Source organism: Ornithorhynchus anatinus, chromosome 19, assembly GCF_004115215.2.
Source record: "Ornithorhynchus anatinus isolate Pmale09 chromosome 19, mOrnAna1.pri.v4, whole genome shotgun sequence".
Lineage (NCBI taxonomy): Eukaryota > Metazoa > Chordata > Mammalia > Monotremata > Ornithorhynchidae > Ornithorhynchus > Ornithorhynchus anatinus.
In genome coordinates, this window is record NC_041746.1 from 30,266,932 (window position 1) to 30,288,315 (window position 21,384).

The window sequence follows — 21,384 nt, forward strand, 5'->3', positions numbered from 1 at the left end:
TCTGTGCCTCAGTTTTCTCATTTGTAAACTGGGATGGCACCAGCTGCTCTCCCTCCTCCTTAGAATGTGAGCCCCACATTTGATTGCACTGTACCTACCCCAGATCTTAGCACAGTAAGCCCTTAATGATATCGCAGTTATTGTTATTATTATCCCTGTTTATGGTTTCCCCATGTCTGTTCACTGTAGAGTAGCTGTTTAGATGTCTCACTGTCACTCACTTTTCTCACAAGACCAGTTTGGAGAAGGTGAACTGTGCTAACTATGGCTTCGATGCTAGTGAATTGCCTTTTTTCTTACAGATAGCAAATACAAAGTGATTTTCCCAAGAATGCCAACCTACAGAGCCAGGAGGAAATTGTAGAATTTTCTACTCCAATTCTGTGATATAAACATCGGTCGCTCACCCTATCCTAGACAGGGAACAAAAGTAGGCTTCATTAAGATGGAGGGCCACACGTGCCCTGTCATGGCTTATTGCCTAATTGACCATCTCTAGTTGTAATACAGTAGGCTTTATCACAGAAATATCATATTGATTTATCCAATTCACAGATCACAAGCCAATGTACGTGAGTCATAAAGTCTCCTTTAGGCTTGCTGTTATCTAAGACCCAGAAGAAATGTATTTCAGATCCCATTCAAAAACAATATAGTGATTGTTGTTATCCTTGAATCCATATTTAATTTTAATTTAATAATGTATCTTCCTTCACAGGCCTGGTTTTCCTTGATATATACTACACTAATGGCTTCAGTGAGAACAACAGTACGGTAAATATGAGAGACTTAGCATGGACTCGCAGTTAGAAAAAAATAATGTACAATAGTATAGAGTATAAAAACTCAATTTGTCCCTAATTTATTGGAGGCATTTGAGTTCTTAATTGTTCTCTTTGCCTCATAAACCTCAAGGTCTACATTTGGTAGACCCAGTAGTTGGGCTAGGTCATCTACAGAAACATAACTGTCTCTGTGATTAACCCCCACTACCAAGCTAGTCTTGCTCTGACACGATTTTCTGTTCATTCATTTATACTGATTAATTTATCCATTTTGTATTTCTTTATTCATGTCGAGCCTCCCATTCTTATTATTTGGCTTTTTATCTATTCACACTAACTCATTTTCCTCATTAGATGGTAAGCTCTTCAAGGTCAGGGATCACCTCTTCTGGATGTCCCCAAGTGTCTAATGCAGTGCCCTGCTCCCAGTAGGTGCTCAGTTAATCCTGTTGTTGTTGATGATGATATTAAGAGAAGAAATTTGCCTGCGGGATAAACAGAACATTTATAAGTAGCTGAAAAAATTAGGAAATTTAAAGGCATTAGAAAGTTAGAGGCAGTGTTTCTTCAAGGCCAAGCTCAGTTCTGGAAGGGACTGGGGCCAGGAAGGGAGGAAAAAATCAGGTCAAACCTAAGGTTTTGCCATCTGGGGTAAACTCTCCAGAGATCTTCATATTACTGTAGTTATTAAGTACTTCACAAGTGCCAAAGCACTATGATAAATCCTGGGTACCAAGATTAGGACCCAAGTCTTTCTTGACAATCTTACGCTAATCTGAAATTCAGACATATAGGTTAAGGATTAAAAGTCAATCAGAAGGCTTTTTGGGCTAACTTTCCCACACATCACCTAACCTTGACTCTGCCTCAGCATGGGTACTATTCAGACAATTAGTGGGGTCAACAAAGTTTCCTGTATGTATTACCCTATCTGTAATGAACTGATAGGAAATGCTTCCATCCTGAGTCACAATCGGTCCATTCAGACCCAAGATTCTGTCTCCAACAGTAGCAACAGGATGCTTGGAAAAATAGTCTACTGGTTTCCCTCCACATGGTTAGAGATAGTTTAGATTATCAGCAGCTTGAGGGCAGGGATCTTATATATTAATTCTACTGAAGTCTCCTAAGTGCCTATTATGGTACTCTACACTTTCGATGGATTGAAAAGAAGTTTCTAGCCCTAAAGTTCTCTGATTCCAACATTTTCTCAGGAACAATTTACCAAAAGACTCCAATCCTGATTTAGTTGTGCTGTCTTAAACATCTCTGAGCAATCCCTGGTCAGGTTTTCTGCCCTGACTTGCCCCTTTAGATTGTGAGCCTCATAGCCCAGGCACTAACTCAATCAGTGAGTATTTATCTTACTTAGTGCTCAGAACAGTGTATTGTACATCTCATGTAGTTAATAAATGTTATTATTCTTTCTTAGATTTGTGAGCCCCCTGTGGGGCAGGCAATGTGTTTGATCCGATTGCATTACATCTTCCTCCACACTTAATACCATGCTTGGCACATAGAGAGGGCTTTGTGAAAATCATTATTATTATAATTATTATTACTACTATTATGGATTTCTATTAATGAATGCAAGTGTGTCCTTGCCTTCCTATCACCTGGATCATCCCCAGAGGGTTCCCCTTTATTTTTGCCTTGGTCTCCAATCACCCTAATTTTTTTGTGGGGAGAGGAAGGGCAGAAAGCAGCATAATCTTTGATTAATCAATGAAATCTTATGAGATGTTGCATTTGTGCCAACCTCTGAAGATGATAAATGATAAATGAGGACTGTTGGAGAGAAAAATGAGAGCAAATGGAAGAATTTCAAATAGAAAAGACCATTTTAAAATGCATTAAAACATTTCTATTAATACCAGGTCCTGTTCAACTTCTTTTTCAGATCAAATCTAGATTTTTGAAGTTTAATTATCTAAAAGACTCTTTCTAAAGGGCTAAAAGCTGGATTTTTAAGTGACTGCTTTTCATATATTTTTCATCTTTTCCTCTTAGTTGAAAGGAATCTGGCATCCAATCAGTCATATGCAAAGAACAATAGAATGATGTGGGATATTTTAAGAAATTTTTGAAATCTTAAGTACCATTAAGCAAGTGATTAGAATCTATTTATTGTCTTGATATGTTTGTTTTATAAAACCTAACAGCATCGGTGAATTTATCAAGGGGTCCACTGAAAAAAATGGTATTTCTGAACTGCACTTTACTGTTAAATTGCAAACTCCTTAAGGGCAGAGAATATGTCTTTTATTTCCAAGTGGCTATACAGAACTCTGCCCATCTGAGGTGCACAATAGACACTGACAAATAAATGAACAAATTGCTAACTGTCCATGTCAATTAAGTATTTCATTTATTAATGACAAATGTAAATCCTAAATTAATTGTCAAGTGGTATTTATCAAAGATTATTTATGAAGGCAGGAGACTTCTTCACTATATTAACTTTAAATAGAAAGTAACAGGAAGTACAGTTTATGGGAATTGAATTTGAAATGGAAACTACAGCAGACAAACCTAACTTTGGTTTATGCTTAATATTTATGCCAAAATTAAAGTTTCTTGTTTTCCTTAAGGGGAGGCCCACATTCTTTCTTCCAATTGCAATAATATATCTTCCAATATATCTCATTAGCTCATGAAATATTGGTGGTTTCTTCTGAATGTACTTTGGGGGAGTTAACACTGGAGCTTCCTTAATATGAATACAGCTTGCCTGGCTAATCAGATTGATAATCTATTCACTTGGGGAATTGTATACCATTGATCTGCACTCTGCTTGCCTACTAAATTATTAGAGTTCCACAGAGTTCCACATAGAGCACAATGAAGAAGGTCATGAAACTAGGTATGTAACACTAGCCTTAGTGGTCATATTTAAGTTCATTGATGGGGCTTATTTAAACAGGCTGCAACTATAAGACTTTTTTTAGATTTCAACCCTAGCAGGAACCTTTGGAGATGTGAGTTTATTGCTGGATATATAGCTTCCTGGCTAGTGGGACCTGATCCTGCTGGTGGTAACAGCTTTAGGGTCACTTTTAGGATGAATATCACTCAATCCTTTCATTTAAGTCTACGCTGAAGTACACCAAATTCTTTTTCTCTGCTAGAATGTGAGCTCCTTAAGGGTAGGGGTTCTGTTTGTAAAACTACTGTGCTCTCCCAAGAGCTTACTATGCACAGTAGTGCTCGATAATAATGGTGGTCTTCTCCCATTTCCCCACGTTTAGTGGAAGAGTGAGGGCTTGGGAGTTAGAAAGGATATGGGTTCTAATCCCAGTTCTGCCACTTATCAGCTATGTGACTTTGGGCAAGTCACTTAACTTCTCTGTGCCTTAGTTACCTCATCTGTAAAATGGGGATTAAAACTGTGAGCCCCACATTGGACAACCTGATCACCTTGTATCCCCCCAGTGCTTAGAACAGTGCTTTGTACATAATAAGAGCTTAACAAATACCACTATTATTATTATTACTATTTGTTAAGCATTTACTATGTTTCAAGCACTGTTCCAAGTGCCAGGATAGATCCAAGATAATCAAGTTAGACACAGTCCCTGTTCACATGGGGCTTACAGTCTAAGTAGAAGGGAGAACAGATATTAAATCCCAATTTTACAAATGAGAAAACTGAGGTATAGAGAAGTTATGTGACTTGCCCAAGGTCACACAGATACAAATGACCGAGCTGGAATTAGAACTCAGGTTCTCTGTGCTCTTTCTCCTAGCACACTGCTTCTCAATAAATACTTTATTGAATGAATGATACTAGACCCTAGCCTTCTCTAAAGAATCGTCAGGCCTTATTTTCCATTGCTGAACAGGAATAATTATGCTTGTAAATTTGTACTTCAGAAAGACTTAGTGCAGGAAAATAATGGTCACCTCCTTGCTTGTGTAGTACTAGCAGGGTCAGACTAAGCCAAAAGGAATTCAGACATGTGCGCTTAATGACCTATGAGAAGCTGCATATTTTATACTTACAAAGCAATAGCATCTCTGGGGTATTCTTGAGTCCACACCTATAAAGAAACTATCTAAATTCTTCTGGGTCTTTGTCCTGCTCAGCTTATGATGAAGTGGTAGAAGTTTCTTTTGGAAAATCCAGGAAGGGGACTTAAGCATAATGTTCAGAATGTCAGTTTTTGCTGACCTACTTAAAACAAGTACAGATATTTATTGGTATCTTCTCTTCCAAGATTTGCTGCCTCATTCTGTGGATGAGAAGAGATAAGGACCTCTTAGTATATTTCAATGGAGGAAAGAACTAAGAACCATGGTCCAAATATCAATGAGTGGACATGAATCTAAACAAGTAAAGATGAACCCTGAAAGGCAGGATTCAGGCTGATTCAATGGCTGCTTTTTGTTGCAGATTTTGAGGATTTCTTTTTCCATTTTGAGGCAGATTGCAGTGAAGGCTCTCGATCTTAATCAAAATGGCTGTTGCTTATTCTAGTAGAATGAAAGTCCTTATAGAACTCACACACTCTCTGCTGGTCAACTAAACTGATCCTATCGGTTGGAATTGGGAGGCTATTAAACTCCCCAGATAAACTTTTATTTAGCCAGTACTTTTGCTTCAGATAAAGTATAGTAAACCAAAGGAAGAACAGATAGAAACCACTCTATTTTCAGTTTTTAAAATACAGAAATATGGTATTTAATGAACTATGAGTCATATGTGTAGCAATGCCATAATTGCATTTATGCAGACTACATCTAATTACCACAAACATAAAGAAAAAACATTGCTTTGTGACTGTAAAGGAAACATAGTCAGGCAATAAAACTGACGTCAGAATCTACATTGGCTTAAGAGTCCCAGTTATATTTGAATCGTTAGCTAATGAGTTATGAGAGGGATTTATTATTATTACCTTTTTTTGTTGATTCAATTTTGAAGGGTTTGCAGCAGGTTGGGGATTATTTGACCTTCATTTTCTTCTGGCTTCTGTATGTTTTAGTGCTTTCTCCGATACAGAGGTACCACCAGAGGATGTTAGGAGCTCTGGTTCTATTCTTCTCCCTAGTGTCAGATGCCTGGGCTCTTAAACGTGCCTTCAGACCAAGATTTGCCTACAATAATCAGCCCACTCATATTAATGAGGCTTTGAGCACAAAATATAGTAGCCAATATAGCTGCACTGGACTTCTTTGTAAGAGCCAAATTAGTAAACCCATTCCACATTTGTCCTAAGTGTGAATGTCATTTCTACTTCAAAGTACACCTGCATAAGACAAATCCGCAAGTATAAATGCTCTAAGTTGATCAACAGGGCTTTCAGTGCATGAAAACAGTGGCAGGAGTCAATAAGTAGTTACAATATGCTCGCTGGAAAGATGCTGAGCCTGAAAGCCAGAGGACCTGGGTTCTAATTCCAGCTTTGCCACATGCTTGATGTGTGACTTTAGGCAAGTCATTTAACTTCTCTATGTCTATGTTTCCTTATCTGTAAAATGGGGAACCAATACCTTTTCTCCTTCCCACTTAGACTGTGAGCCCTGTACAGGATAGAGACTGTATGTAGCCTGATCACTTGATATCTAATTCTTAGTACAGTGTTTGACATGTAGTGAGCACTTAACACAACTTACTATTTTCATGATTTTTATTATCATTATTATTATTATGTGCGGTGGGAATCTGATTCCTGGTGCAGTAAGATTAAATCTTTAAATGGAACTCTTCCTAGGACTTTCCCAAATCTAAAGATCATCAACTATAGCACTTGAAAAAGGAAAGCTTCTTTCCTTTTTATATCATCTCCTACTTATATATTTCCCATATGATTTTTATTTTTCTAGTAATATAAGGACCCAGATAGCACTGCACAGATAGCTGACAGATGACAAAGGGAGCTGGAAGAGGAGGTAAATCCATCAGTTAACCTAGCCCATGGTTGGTTTGTTGAGAAGTCCAGAATTAGGCATGTGAAATGAGCATGCTCCACTGTGTTCTTAATGTGCCACAATTTGTATTCCCCAGTAGCACATCTGATTAATGTGGGCTGCATTACAGCAAATTGGAAATGGTTCCACTCCGGGTATAAGTATCGTAGGCCTCTGGCCCTATTTAGCTAGGTAAAAAAATAAAGTTTCCCTGAATCAGCCTGGAATCATCTGAATGCTCTTTGATAGAGTTCTTTGTGCATGAATATTATCTCTTCCAAGAGTTAAAACTGTTCTAAATACAGAAGAAAGGTGTATGAAAAGTTGCAAGAAAAGCAATCCAATACTTAAGGGCAAAGGAGAAGGGAAAGAAAATGGAGAATTCTGAAGTCCAAAGTTCTGAAATAGTTGAAAAATAACATTTCACTGTAATCAGCAAGGCAGCAAGATAAAAGCCCTAATCTACTTTAAATTTGAACAAGATGCCACAGATCATTTCAACATAAATATAAGAAGCATTTTACTAGTTTGGACAGACAAAAGGTTTTTGATTATACTTAAATGTTTATAGCTTTAGAACAGATGTTATTAAGGGACTTGAAAGATCTGTTGGCTTGCCTATTGGCTCTAATGATTTTACTATCTCACTGTGTATATTTTTCCAAGCATGAAAACAAATGATTGCCCTAAAAGATAGATCCTCTGTTTAGTGAAATCTGCATTATTATCACAGTTTTCAAATAAAAGCAATTAGTAAACTGTAAACATCAGAAGAAGGTTGCTGTCAAAACACTGTTCAGTTTATCTGTTAGAAGAGGGCTTTTAAAACGTTTTCCTCTGTACTCATTGATGAAATGCAAGAATGATTAAAACAATATAATAATTAAAGTGTGTTTTTTTTAAAATCCATGGTCAATTGCAGAGATTTCTCATTTTTGAGCTGAATTATCAGTGAAAGCGACAGAGAAAAGGAGAGATGTACTAGCTGTACTACAATAATCCAATTATTTTCCAGAGTGTAGAAATAACATGCAATTTCCACGCTTGGGATTTACAAGACATGTTATTTGCACAGTTTGGATCTGAATAGAGAGCAAAATTCCCTCTTTTCTATGACCAATATTTTCAATGTCAATCTTTTGATCTCTTTTCTCAGAATGTTCATGTCTAAAGTTGTGTATTTCTAGCATGCTATTTAGCGTCACCTGGTCATCTACAACATTTCTCTGTATTCTCCACTGTTTAATACACTCCCTAATGTAATGTATACCTAATCAGTACTGAATAAAATATGATTATTATAATAAACAATTTTATCAATCTATATGAATCAATCTATTAGTGATATTTTTTGAGCAATTACTGTCTGCAGAGCACTGTACTAAGTACTTGGGAGAGTACAATGTAACAGAGTTGGTAGATACATTCCTTGCCCACAAAGAACCTACAGTCTATAGTATGTATTGAATGTTTACTGAGTGCAAAGCTCAGGACCGAACATTTAGTAATGTACAAGAGCATGAATCCTGCCAGAGAGAGCTTACAATTTAACGTGGGAGGCAGACATACAGAGTTATTTACAAATAGGGGAATAGATTGGGGAAAAAAATACAGAAGAGCTAAAATAGAAATACATTACTTATCAGTGATAAAGAATAAAAATAAATTAATGAATAACAATAAATTAGTAAACAAACATGCAACTGAATAGGCTAAAGGTGCTTGCTGGATTGATTGGACTTGGGGTTGGGAATTAATTGGAGAAGTCTTCCTGGAAGAGGTGGCATTTTTTGAAGAGGGCTTTTAAGGTGGGAAGGGTTGTGTTTTTCACTGCCCTTTTTCTTTGGGAAAATGGACATGACCTGTACTAAGCCTGCATTAAAGTCATTTTCTTTATGCCATTTTGGGGATATTCAGGGCTAAAAGAATGGTGATCGGCCAGGTGCCTTTCTAAGGTAGAAAATGTCGGGGAGACCCTTAGTGATTGAGGGTCTAGAAGCAAAGGTCTACACTGCCCCTAGTATGTCAATCAGTGATCTTTACTGAGCACTTTCTTTGTGCAGGGCAATGTCTTATGGACTTGCAAGCGTACAATAAAGCAGAATTGGTAGACATGATCCCTACCCTCAAGGAATTTACAATCTTATCCCTCCACCTTCTGTAGGCAAGCCAACTCTCCAAAATCCTAGTCAGGCTAACCAAATTGTTTTAGTCCAAAATCCAAACATCAAGATGCCAACTCATGTTAGTGGACCCTCCCCTTCCTTCTTGGTGAATGCAAGAGCAGAGAATATGGAGAGATAAGATAGGAGATGGATAGAATGGGTTAAGGTTCCACTGCATTCTAGGAATTCATGTCTCAGAATGTTGTGGGACCTCAAGCGAGCATGTACTGAGCATACTCCAGCATGCAGGAGGATGTACAAACATTTTGAAGTAAGGAACATTGGGGTCAGTGCCAGGTAGGTTGGCCACTTTATCCAATATAGTCCCAGTTCCTTGTCATTTGTATGTTTTAAGTAATTACTTGGGCCTGCCTACACAGAAATGTGTGACTGTCCCAGCCAAATTAATAAAGCAATGAATCAATCAATCATATTTATTTACTACTTACTTTGTGCAGAATACTTTTTTAAGCACTTGAGAGAGTTCAGTACAGAGGTAGACACAATCCCTGCCTTCAACGAGCTTACACTCTAACAGGAGAGACAGATATTCAGATAGGTGAAACAACTGAGTCTAAGGGTATGTATGTAAGTTCTGTGGACATAGTGGGGAAGTTCTGAGGGGGTGGGTTCAAGTGCATGGAAAAAGCAGAAGAGAGAGAAAAGAGTACGGGGTTGAAAGCTAAGTCTGAGAAGGCTTCCTGGAGGAGATATGATCTCTGTACTGCTCTGAAGATTGAGAGAGTACTGGTCTGAAGGGAATACAGACAAAGGGAGTTCCAATACATATGGGAAAATTAACCTGGAATGGTCACCTGCAGCAAATTTGGTGTAAAAGAGAGGGGAGATAAAATAGCTGTTCTTTTATTATGGACCTCCGAAATTTGCCAGAAAGCTAAAGATTTATTTAATCTTTAAGGTCAAACTACAAACAAGCCACAGTGCCTGAAGACCCAGCTATCAACAGCCTAAATTTAGTTTGAAATTCAGGCAGGGCCACACAAATATTGGAGCACTGATTTAGGGAGGGAGATTCATGTGCAGTCTCATGGCAGCCCAGTTGTCATCTCTATTGAATTTAGCCCTAAATGATTATGTTTTAAATGTTCTACATTTGAATTTACAACTACCAAGGAATTATTGACTTCAGCTTCATAAAGCCAATTCATTCTCATCTGTCCTTTTTAATTTGGATTTGAAGCATTTCATTTTTAATGCTTTGGTCTAGTCTATGAATTTTGAATGGAGGGGAGCCAACTCCTGTTGGACTACTTATCTGCAGCAGAGAACAAATTTTCAATGGTCTGCTGTTAAATAGAGTTCCACTGCCATCCTGAAAGTAGGCCCTGATGGATATAGGGATTGGTCATATCTTAGGTGGCAGTGCTTTGAGATCTTCTGCAGTAAATATTTTGATCAATGGCTCACCATAAAACACATGATAGGGATTCCTTCTCTTCCATGGCCTTGTAGCCTGGCTTAGTGGAAAGTGGGACTGTAAATCAAGACACTAGGATTCTAAGCTTTGCTCTGTTACTTTCCAGCTGTATAGCTTTGGGCAAGTCACTTAACCTCTCTGTGCCTCAGTTCCCTCATCTGTAAAATGGTGGTAAAATCATTTTTCCCCCTCTCTCGGATTGTAAACCCTATACAGGACAGGGGCTCTGTCTGATCTGATTATCTTGTATTTCCCCGCTAATCACTGAAAATATTAAGTGTTTAATAATTGGGGCCCAGGTTAGGAGATTTCTTCTTTGCCACAAGACTTTTGTTGAAAATCTGCTTTCCCATAAATCTTAACATGAAATTAATCATACTCAAGTCAGTTTTTGAAATGAAAATCTCACTGAAATGATAACAATATTTTGGACTAAAATTTCAGTAGATTCATTATTCATTGCAGGTCTAGTCACTTGAGACATTCATGTAAGGTTCATAAGAATTCGGTCACTGATAAAATTTTCCCATTTCTATTACACAACAGTTGATGACAATTTTGATGTGCTTTTTTTTGTTCTCCTCTACCTCTTTGACAGCCAACCTTGCAGATAAGATAATAAAACTGAAACTAAAGTAGATGAATTCTGATTCACCTGTCACTCTCAAGAATGTTTCTCTGGGTGAGATATTTAGTATTCATAAACTGTATACTGGTCACCTGGTGATGGACAGAACATCAGGAGAGAAATTTGACAACATTCTGAATGTGTCTTAGTTCCCCTGTCTGCCCTTATCTTCCTAATCTACCTACGCATGCATCTATCTATAGCTATATCTATCTAGCTATGCATGAATGCATGTATGTATGTATCTATCTATCTATCTATCCACCAACTGTCTATGCATTGATTTGATCCTTCAGAAGATGTAAAAATGAATCAAGGCAGATCTTTATCTTGCAGAACAGCATGCATATTTACAGGAGACAGATTTCTTGGCATGGTTATTCAGCAGGTCAGCGGAAGAGGTGAGTATACAACCAGAGTCTGCTTACTTCCAGACTTGAGCTCTTTCTACTAGGCCCTGTTGTCTCATCACTGAAAACAAAATAAGCATCATCAAGCCTGCTTTGATTGCTGGAAAAAAAATATTTATTTTGTTAGAACAGTCATCAATTAGAAATGATGGCCTCTCCCATGGGCGTTAATCAAAATTCCAAGCAACCTTCCAACAAGGTAATAATTGTTCCTAATAATCGCTCAGCCCTATAGCCTGCTAATGATCTGAAGACTTAGTTTGCCTCTCTAACTGATCCTGAATATGCTTTTTGTTTCCATCAGCTTTGTAAACATTCAGACAGTGCTTCTCTAACCCAACAAACCTCATACCGACAAAACTCAATTATTTTAAAGTACATGTTCCTTGACCAATTCCACATGCTTTCCCCCAAAACCTCGTATCGACATTACTCAAGTATTTTAAAGTACATGTTCCTTGAGCAATTCCATGTACATGCCCCAACTAGTTTCTTCCCACAATGCATAGTGCAGTATTTGGGCATTTGTGTTGTGTGAAGAAAGTTCTATAGTTCTATCCTACTGGGTTTTATCCAATATGCTTAATGAAAAAACGTTCTGTAGAATAATTGCCCATGTATTTACCTACATAATCTATCTCCCATTTTAGAGAGTAAATTTCTGGAGAAGTAGGGTTAGATCTAATAATCATAATTATTATTATTAAGGTAATTGTTAAACGCTTACTATGAGCCAAGCACTGGATTAAGCACTGGGGTAGATGCAAGGTAATCAGGTTGTCCCATATGAGGTTCACAGTCTTAATCCCCATTTTACAGATGAGGTAACTGAGGCACAGAGAAGTTATGCGGCTTGTCCAAAGTCACACAGCAGACAAGTGGTGGAGCTGCTTTTTCCACTAGCCCGTCAAACGGCAAGGACTGTCTCTATCTGCTTCCGACCTGTTCATTCCAAGCGCTTAGTACAGTGATCTGCACATAGTAAGCGCTCAATAAATACTATTGAATGAATGAATGCTTTTCCAATCTTTTATCTTTCATTTCCATCATTTTCACCTCATTATTTGCTTTTCAATCAATCAAAGGAATTATGGAGTGTTACTATAAGGAGAGTACTCTACTAGGTGCTAGAAAGAGAGGACAATAGAGTTGGTACATATGATCCCTTTGAAAGTCTTTCTCCTCCTAGACCCCACTCTCCCCAGAATCCCTGCAGCCTCTCCCAGACACAGTCAAAATGAAGTTGATGATAATAATGTGTGGTATTTGTTAAGAACTTAATATGTACCAAGCACTGTACTAAACACTATGGTAGATACAAAATAATCAGGTCAGGCACAGCCCCTGTCCCACATGGGGTTCACAGTCTAGGTAGAAGAGAGTTGTATTTAATTCCCATTGTATTGATGAGGGAATTGAGGGACAGAGACACACCCAAGGTCACATTGCAGACAAATCGTGAAGGTGGGACTAGAACCCAGGTCTTTCTGACTCCCAGGCCTGTGCTCTATCCATTTAGCCATGCTGCATATTAAAAAAGTCTTCCTTCTAACAACAGCAATAATAGTTACTAAGTGCTGCAATAGAGAAAAGATAATCAGATCTGACTCAGTCCCTCTCCTATATGAGGCTCATAATCTAAGGCTTAGGGAGAGAAAATATCTAGTCCCATTAACAGATGAGGAAACCTGGGTACAGAAGAGGTCAAGTGGCTTTACTAAGGTCACACAGCAGTCTTTTGCGGGAGGTCTAGAATTAGAACTTGGATCTCTTGGCTCCCAATCTCATGCATTTTGCACTAGAAAATGCTACTCCTTGTGTGTTTCCTGGGGCAAATCAGAGTCCTTTCTTACTTTTAAGCTATTTCTAGACGGAGTTTAATTGAAGGCCTGCCAGACTTTATCCAGAGCTACAGAAAGTCTCTTCAGTTTTAAGTTTTAGGACTTGTTCCAACAATTGCAACTAGAGTTGGATTTCAGATTTTCAAAAACCATTGTCATTTTAAGCTTCTTTAAAGTATTTCCCTTTTCCATTCATTCATTCATTCAATCGTATTTATTGAGCACTTACTGTGTGCAGAGCACTGTACTAAGCGCTCGGAAGTACAATTTGGCAACAGATAGAGACAATCCCTACCCATCAACAGGCTCACAGTCTAGAAGGGAGAGAGAGACAAAACCAAACAAGTAGACAGGCAGCAATAGTATCAAAGGTATCCCTGTGAAAAATCAATAACTTTGCGTTGTCGGGTCTATTTCAAGTGTCTCCAATCGAAGTTACATTCCTTTTTAAGAAGTGGGAATACCTGTGAGCACTAGTCCTCTATTTTCTTAACAGGATCATGTAAACTATTTGCACTCCATAAGTGTGTTGACATCTTTTTACAGTTAGGGATTTTTTCCACGTTCTAGTCTATCTGATAGGAAGCCCGCTACTATCATTCTGCTTATAGGGCAAGCAAACTTTCTTTGGTGGAGTGAAGAGGAGCTGAGGCTGGGCCTGCCATCTTTGAAGGAAAAATTCATGGTTTGTGCAGGGAAGGGAAATTAAAATAATGTTTACATGAGGGGAGAAATAGATTTCTTAGGGAACCAGAGGCTTGTGATTGCACTTTGGCTACATTGGTTAAGTGAATGTCACAGGGTTACAAGTACATGCAAATCAAATAAGTTAAACACGTACGGAACAGGCTTTCACTATTTGAGATCCTTGAGAAAGTTCACATCAGAAGGCCTACTGCATATTAAAATAGTTGGCGTGACGGCAGGGATTAGAAGGGGAGGAGATGGGAGCAGTTAAATTTGCAGGAGGGAGTTGAAGGTCTAGGATGGACATTAGCAAAGGGGAGAGCAGGACGCCTCTTGGGTTTGGGTCCATGAGAAGCTGTTTGTTTTCCATCCTCCAAGTGTCTGATTGCAATTTTTTGTGTAGACTTTTCTCTGGTTATTATTCTCCAACCTTTCTTGTTTGTTTCTACCAACTCTGTTAAATTGTACTTGCCCAAGTGCTTAGCATAATATTGTGCACACGGTAAGCTCTCAATAAATATGATTGAGTGATTGATTGATTAGCTTGGCTTTCGTCTGGTCATTCCTCTGTCTGGTATGTATACAGCCCTGGATAACTTTATGCCTGTTATTTGCATTGGGACTATCCTGCCTCCTTCCACCTTGACACCTAGAAGCAATGTGGCCTTGTGGAAAGAGCACAGATACTGGGACAAGGGACTCATCTACTTACATTGCCTTTTCAACTTTAGAGAAGAATTTGCCATATTTAAATTGAACAGCAGCCTTCTTTTTGTCTTCCTAAAATACCCCCTAGTAGGTCAACTCCTTTTCACATTTTGGAATGCCTTACTTCACCAGGATCCTCTTTTTTATGGCATTTGTTAAGTGCTTACTATGTGTCAGGCATTGTCCTAAACCCTGAGATAGATACTAAGTAATCTGGTTGGACTTAGTTCATGTCGCATATGGGGCTCAGAGCCTTAATCGTCATTTTTTGCAAATAAGGTAACTGAGGCATGGAGAAGTTAAGTGACTTGCCCAAGACATAGCAGACAAATGGCAGAATCAGAATTAGAACCCAGGTCCTTCTGACTCCCAGGCCTGGGCTCAATCCACTAGGCTATGCTGTTTCTCTTCAGCTGTTTATATCAATTATTTTGCTTTCTACAACACTGATGATGCGGATCTTCTAAACTCCAAATCTTAAGCTGCTGGTGGAGATACTGTAACTTTTTCATTTATTGTGTTATCTTGCAATAATACACTGGAGCACTTAGGTGTCAAACAAGCAAGGCTGTATCCCTGGATTATTTGTATCAGGTAGTGGTTATAAACCTGGATATTCCTGTTCTAGACTTAAATACTTGTCAAAATTGCTTTTAAAACCATGAAAACTTGAGTTCTAAAAGCCCAGTGCCCATTTACAATTGACTCAATGACCTGGAAGAATTAGCACCTAAGATTAACATTTTGCACAAAAGCAATTACAGTGATGTGAGATGTTTTGCTGTACTTGGCTTTCTTTTTCCTGTAGAACAGAACTCAGTAGGGAGTTCCTTTCTCTGTGAATTGGGGCGTTGGAAAGTGCATAGTAGTGCTCAATAAATGTCAACAGTCACAGCAGGTGAGCAAATGTCTATGGAGGAATTTTTCTTTGAAAAGTCACCTAGTCCCTGCTACCACAACACACCTATTTTATTCAATTCCCCCACCTCCTGCCTTTAAGACCAACAATACCATCAGCTGCCTATCTTAAATTGTCAGCCAGGGCCAGGCAGATTTAGGAATTGATCATTCTGTTTCAAATTATTATTTTTAGAAAAAAGAAAGAGCCTCTTGTGAGTGGTTGTTTACATATATCATAAACACATCAGCAGCGTGGCTTAGTGGAATGAGCAAGGGCTGGGAGTCAGGGGTCATGGGTTCTAATCCCACCTCTGTCACGTGTCAGCTGTGTGACTTTGGGCAAATCACTTAACTTTTCTGTGCCTCAGTTACATCATCTGTAAAATGGGGATTAAGACTGTGAGCCCTGATTACCTTGTATCTACCCCGGTGCTTAGAATAGTGCTTGGCACATAGTAAGCACTTAAGTACCGTAATTATTATTACCATATAAATTATTTATACACATATTAGACATACATCTATACACAAAAATGTAAACATGCATGGATGCATTTATATATTAGACCTATGGATCTGTATCCTTTTAGCACTTAGTATTCACCCCACCCTCAGTCCCACAGCACTTATAGTGCATATCTCTAATTTATTTATATCTGGCTCCCTGTCTAGCCTGTAAGCTCCATATGAGCAAGAGAACCAGTCTACCCACTCTGTTGTATTGTACTATCCCAAGAACTTAATACAGTGCTCCGTATGTACACATCTACACACACAAGCCTATACACACACAAGCCTATATATATATAATACAGTGCTCCGTATGTACACATCTACACACACAAGCCTATACACACACAAGCCTATATATACACATTAGAGAAGCAGTGTGTATCAGTGGCAAGAGCCCGGTCTTGGGAGTCAGAGGTCATGGGTTCAAATCCCGGCTCTGCCACTTGGCAGCTGTGTGACCATGGGCAAATTACTTAACTTCTCTGCGCCTCAGTTACCTCATCTGGAAAATGGGGATTAACTGTGAGCCTCACGTGGGACAACCTGATTTCCCTGGATCTACAGTGCTCTGCACATAGTAAGCGCTTAACAAATACCAACATTATTATATCTTTATTAATATGCACAAACTATATACATATATTCATACATTTATACATATACACACATATGCACATATGCATAAACCTCCTTGTTAGCAGGGATTATGTTATCAACTGCATTGTACTTTCCTAAGCCCTTAATACTGCAAGCCCTCAATAAATACCATTGATTGATTGACTGATTGATTGGAGAAAGGAAGTCCAGAATAATAAGGCTTTGAGTCCCACCACCTGCCACCTTCCATAAGATCAAAGGATCATCCACCACACACTTTTAGTAGATGGGTCAAAACTCTCACAGTCAAGTAGAGTCAACAGCAGAAACCACATATGTCTTCATTCCAGGGGACAAATGGGTTATCTCTTCCAGTTTTCTTTGTTCAAATCTTATAGTTTGTGACTGTGGAATGTGTATTTGACCCAGGAAGTCCATTCTACATTATGCCAAAGATTCTTAAAAATTTCTGAAAAGAGACATTTCCAAAAGGAGAGCTTCTGAGTTATAATTAAAGACATTTTTACTTTTCCTCAGTCCCATATGAAGCTTTGACGACATGCTTACTGTTTGTTTGCCACTGGCCCGATAATCCTCTGCATGCTGGGAAAAATCTTTGTTCTCTGATAGAGGCAATCAAGCCATAGGCACGATTGGCTCTTTTAAGACTGGTCGCATTCCTATTTTATTTAATCTATCAGTGTGCAACCTATTCAAAGTAAACATCACACATACACCCATCAGCGAGATAGGCATAGAGTCAGCCTGAGGAGGTGTGAAAATTCAAAATGACTCTGGAATGAGATAATGGTGTCTCTAAAAGAGATATGATTGAATTTTAAAAATATTAATAGAAAATGAAATTCAAATTAAAAATGTTAAAATGAAACACAGGTCAAAGCAGACCTTGACTCACTTCTTCCAGGGCAAGCATCCTCTTTTACAAGTACTTCACAACCACTGCCCCTCCCTGCTCCATTCAGGCTTTCCCAGTGAATAGAAAAGGATGGAGAAAATGAAGAGATCTAAATGCCAGCAGGAGGCGGCTGGCTACATTCTTCTGGGCAGGGCGTGACTCAGTCACCCAGAACAACTTGTGATCCCTAGACAAAGCGAGGCACAGCAGGTGGCCATATCAAGAAATTTTCCTCCTGGAATTAGATATTATCCCAGGAATCACTACTGAGTCAAACAGAATGCCCCGTCCTGCTGGGTCAAGTAGGATTTCATTTCAATTTCTTTACACAACGATGCATTTCATCTTGTCTGCGTACAATGCCAGTGTTCAGGCATGAAATAAATTGAGGTGCTTGAAAAGCAGAATTATCCCTTGAACCTGTAGCATTCCCAACCCCAAAAACATACATTGTCAAGTGAGTTCCAGATAAGCAGGGTCTTCAGCGAGTGTTTGTGCTGCTTGGCTTCCTTTAATCATACTCCCTTTTGTAAAAGGGATTTTCGAGGGGAAAGATAAATCATTGCTGAGGAAAAAGGTCATTTTCAAAAGGCTCTAAGAGCTTCATTTTGTGTGGCTTTTCAAGGTGAAACAGGTAATTCAGTGTAGTGAAAGTCTTTTGTGCTCAACTTAATTCAGACTTCACCCTACCCGGGAAAGTAATGAAATAAGCTTGAATAAAGTTCTTTATAAAAATGTTCCCATACATGGAAAGCTTTTTCTCTCTGGTGAGGTCACAGACCAGACTCCTGAAAACCAAACAGGATTTGATTCAGACACTTTCACCCACCTGTACCGCTGGCATTGGAACGTTTGTCTAGTTGTTCTGAATAAAGTGTGAGAACGGCATTGCAATAACTGCATCTTTAACCCTTTCTCGATCTTCAAAGACTGTATAAGGATGATCCATAGAGACATGTCTATACCAACACGTGGGTCATGGATTGTTTTATTTTTAAAGAATTTATACCCAGTCCCCCAGGCCGTGTCCAAAACCCATAACCTTGGACAATCTGGAACTCCAAGGGTGATAAAAGTGTTTTTCGTTTTTCACTTTTAGACTGTGAGCCCTTTTAGACTGTGAGCGCGTTGTTGGGCAGGGATTGTCTCTATCTGTTGCCGAATTGTACATTCCAAATGGTTACTACAGTAAATACGATTGAATGAATGAATGAATGAGAAGATGTAGCTTTGTTAATTAGGTTTTCCATTCTCAGACTGTAATCCAAAATGATAGCTGATTTTCCTCAAAGTCATCAATTTATAGTTTGATTCTTGGTTTATGGTACAAACATATCAAAATCAATCTTAGGAGTTGGGTATTTGGTCCCACAAAATAACAGATCGCAATGGAGAGCAAAAAAAAAACCTCTTTGCTGTTACTTAGACCTTGTCAAAACAGGCTTCAGTAAACACTTAATGAATACCATGATTGATTGAGTGGTTTTGTAGAGGAAGAATCTGTTTTGTTTTCTCAGAGAGGAATAAATACCTCTTTGGGAATCAATTTTACAGGTCTTGGAGTTGAAATTAATCAATCAAATATCCAATTGATCAAGAAATTGACCAATTAGGTATTTATTGAGTGTTTACAGTGTGCAGACCACTACTTTAAGCTCTTGGTAGAGTACAATAGAGTTGGAAGACCAAAATCCCTGCCCACGATTAGCTTTTAGTAAATTTAGATTTAACTCTCTTCTGGGATTAACATGTGCTGATAAAGCATGTCAATAGATTCAAGAAGGGTTTGGAATTATTAATGGCTCCCTCTAACTGCAAGCACATCACCTGCAGTGAATGGCTATACTAACTCTGTTGCATTGTACTCTCCCAAATGCTTAGTACAGTGCTCTGCATACGGTAAGCACTCACTAAATCTGAATGTTTCATCTATACATGCTATTCCCCCCAAATTATCTGGATAATTGCCTCAATTTTCTCCCCATTTTTAAAATTTCTACTTATAGACTTAGGATTAGTTGTTTGAAGAATTCACTGAAAATTTAAAATTAATTTGGTAAATTTCTCTATTGAGAGGAAAAGCTCACTTGGAAAAAGGAATTTAGACTGCTAGAATTGTATTCTTCATTCGGCACAGTAAATAGAAAATTCAATAACAAGGCAAGAGAAGTTAAACTTAAAGAAAACTTAGAGATAATACAAGTTGTGAAGTTCAACATTGAGGGTCACTGTAAAATCAGGGCTGTAGTTTATTTTTCCATCAATTTTAAAGAATGCTACAAAACAAGCTGTTTTAAAGGTTAGGAAGGTGGCGATGTAGTGTGAGTTAAAAATAAATGCCTTAAAATGCCTCTATATCAAGTTCTCAGGACAGAAATGCTCATAAATATCATCCTTTCTCCCCCTCCCATTAGAGTGCAAACTCCCTGTGGGCAGAGAATGTGTTTTGTGCTTATGCTGTACTTACTGAAGTGCTTAGCACTATGACATTCAGCAGGTGCTCAATAAATATCATTATTACTACTGCTTTCCTTTCCTTCTTCCCACTTTCCCATCCTTGCTCCATGGACCAAGTTAGAGCGTAAGCTTATTGTGAGCAGGGAACATTTTCTTTGTTTCATTCTTCCCAAGTGCTTTGTACAGTACATTGCACTTACTAGGCACTTAGTAAATACAGTTATCGCTATCATGGGTACTTCAGAAGGTGATTCACCAGGTCTCCTTATAGAAAGCATATTATGGTTTTAAGGTAATTACTAAGATTATCAAGGCAAAAATCCCCCTTAGGGACTGAACATAGCTTTAGTCTACATGCATCTAGACGAAATGCGTCACTCTGGCTGAGTTTTCCCTGCAAAGCAGAGTTTAGGGCTGAGGAATTTATCCACCCTTCAGACAGAAGTAGGACAGATTCTCATATGATTGGAGAAAGAAGGACTTGGCAAAGACTGAAAATAAATTTGGCAGAGAAGATAACACATATTTTGCCCAGAGGCTGCTTTGGAAATCTGCATGGCAAATCATACATCCAGTTTGTCTGGAGAGCTGGTTAACTGGCAATTTTTTAGATCCGTATCAATATCCTCTGTTCCGATTCCAGTGTCATGGAAGGCATTTTGAACTTAATGGTGTCCGTCATAGTGTCATTAGTGGTAAGAGTGCTTAAATCCTGAAACACTTTTCTGTGTCGGAGACTGTCAGAAACAGTACTGAACACATAACAAAGATCAATTCTACAATATCTTATTCATTCTAAACTGCACCTCACTCCCACTTCTCCTTCCTTGGCCACTTTTCCTATACTGTTCCCCTGGCCTGGAATGTCCTCTCTCCCTTCAGTTAACATTCAGGGCCTTCTTTAAATCATACTTTTATCAGCAAGCTTTTCCTGAGTAGTTCCAGGTTCACAGCACACCAGCGATCTCCAGAATTTATATGCCTATGAGTATCCTCCCTAGGCAATTGCAAATACATGTTATTCATCTGTACAATTACTTTTTTAGATTATGCTATTTGTAAGTTTGTTTTTTTCTAGGCTGCCTCCCCTATTAGAATGTAAACTCCTTGTTGGCAGAGAATGTGTCACTACTCTCTTCTGTATTTCCCAAGCAGTTTGTACGGTGCATTGCACCCTCTGGGTGCCCAATAATGGCTACAGCTGCTTCTACTGGGGATTAAAAACATCCTTTGAACTGCTAGTCTGAAGGTAGAAGGAAGAAGTGAATAAGGAAGGCTGAAACTCCAGGATACAAGGTGGTGTTGGAGAAGAGGTGCAGTGAGGAAGACTGAGGAGGAAATCCTGAGAAGTTTTCTCGAGGTGGCAGCCAGCCTCCAGGGAAAATAGAGACAACTTGACAACTTGAGGAGGGAGAGCTGTATCTGGGAG

The 21,384-nt window shown here is 38.6% G+C and overlaps 1 long non-coding RNA gene across 1 annotated transcript in view; it reads right to left on the reverse strand.

Annotated features, from left to right (window-relative positions):
- Positions 1-770: 770 nt before the first annotated feature.
- The window catches only part of LOC103171148, a 319,534-nt gene continuing 298,920 nt past the window's right edge, over positions 771-21,384 (reverse strand). Inside the window, exons 2-3 of the long non-coding RNA XR_486616.3 lie at positions 4,788-5,017; positions 771-1,270 (exon numbers count right to left, since the gene is read on the reverse strand). This is a non-coding gene — a long non-coding RNA (uncharacterized LOC103171148). The remainder of the gene's footprint in view (positions 1,271-4,787; positions 5,018-21,384) is intronic.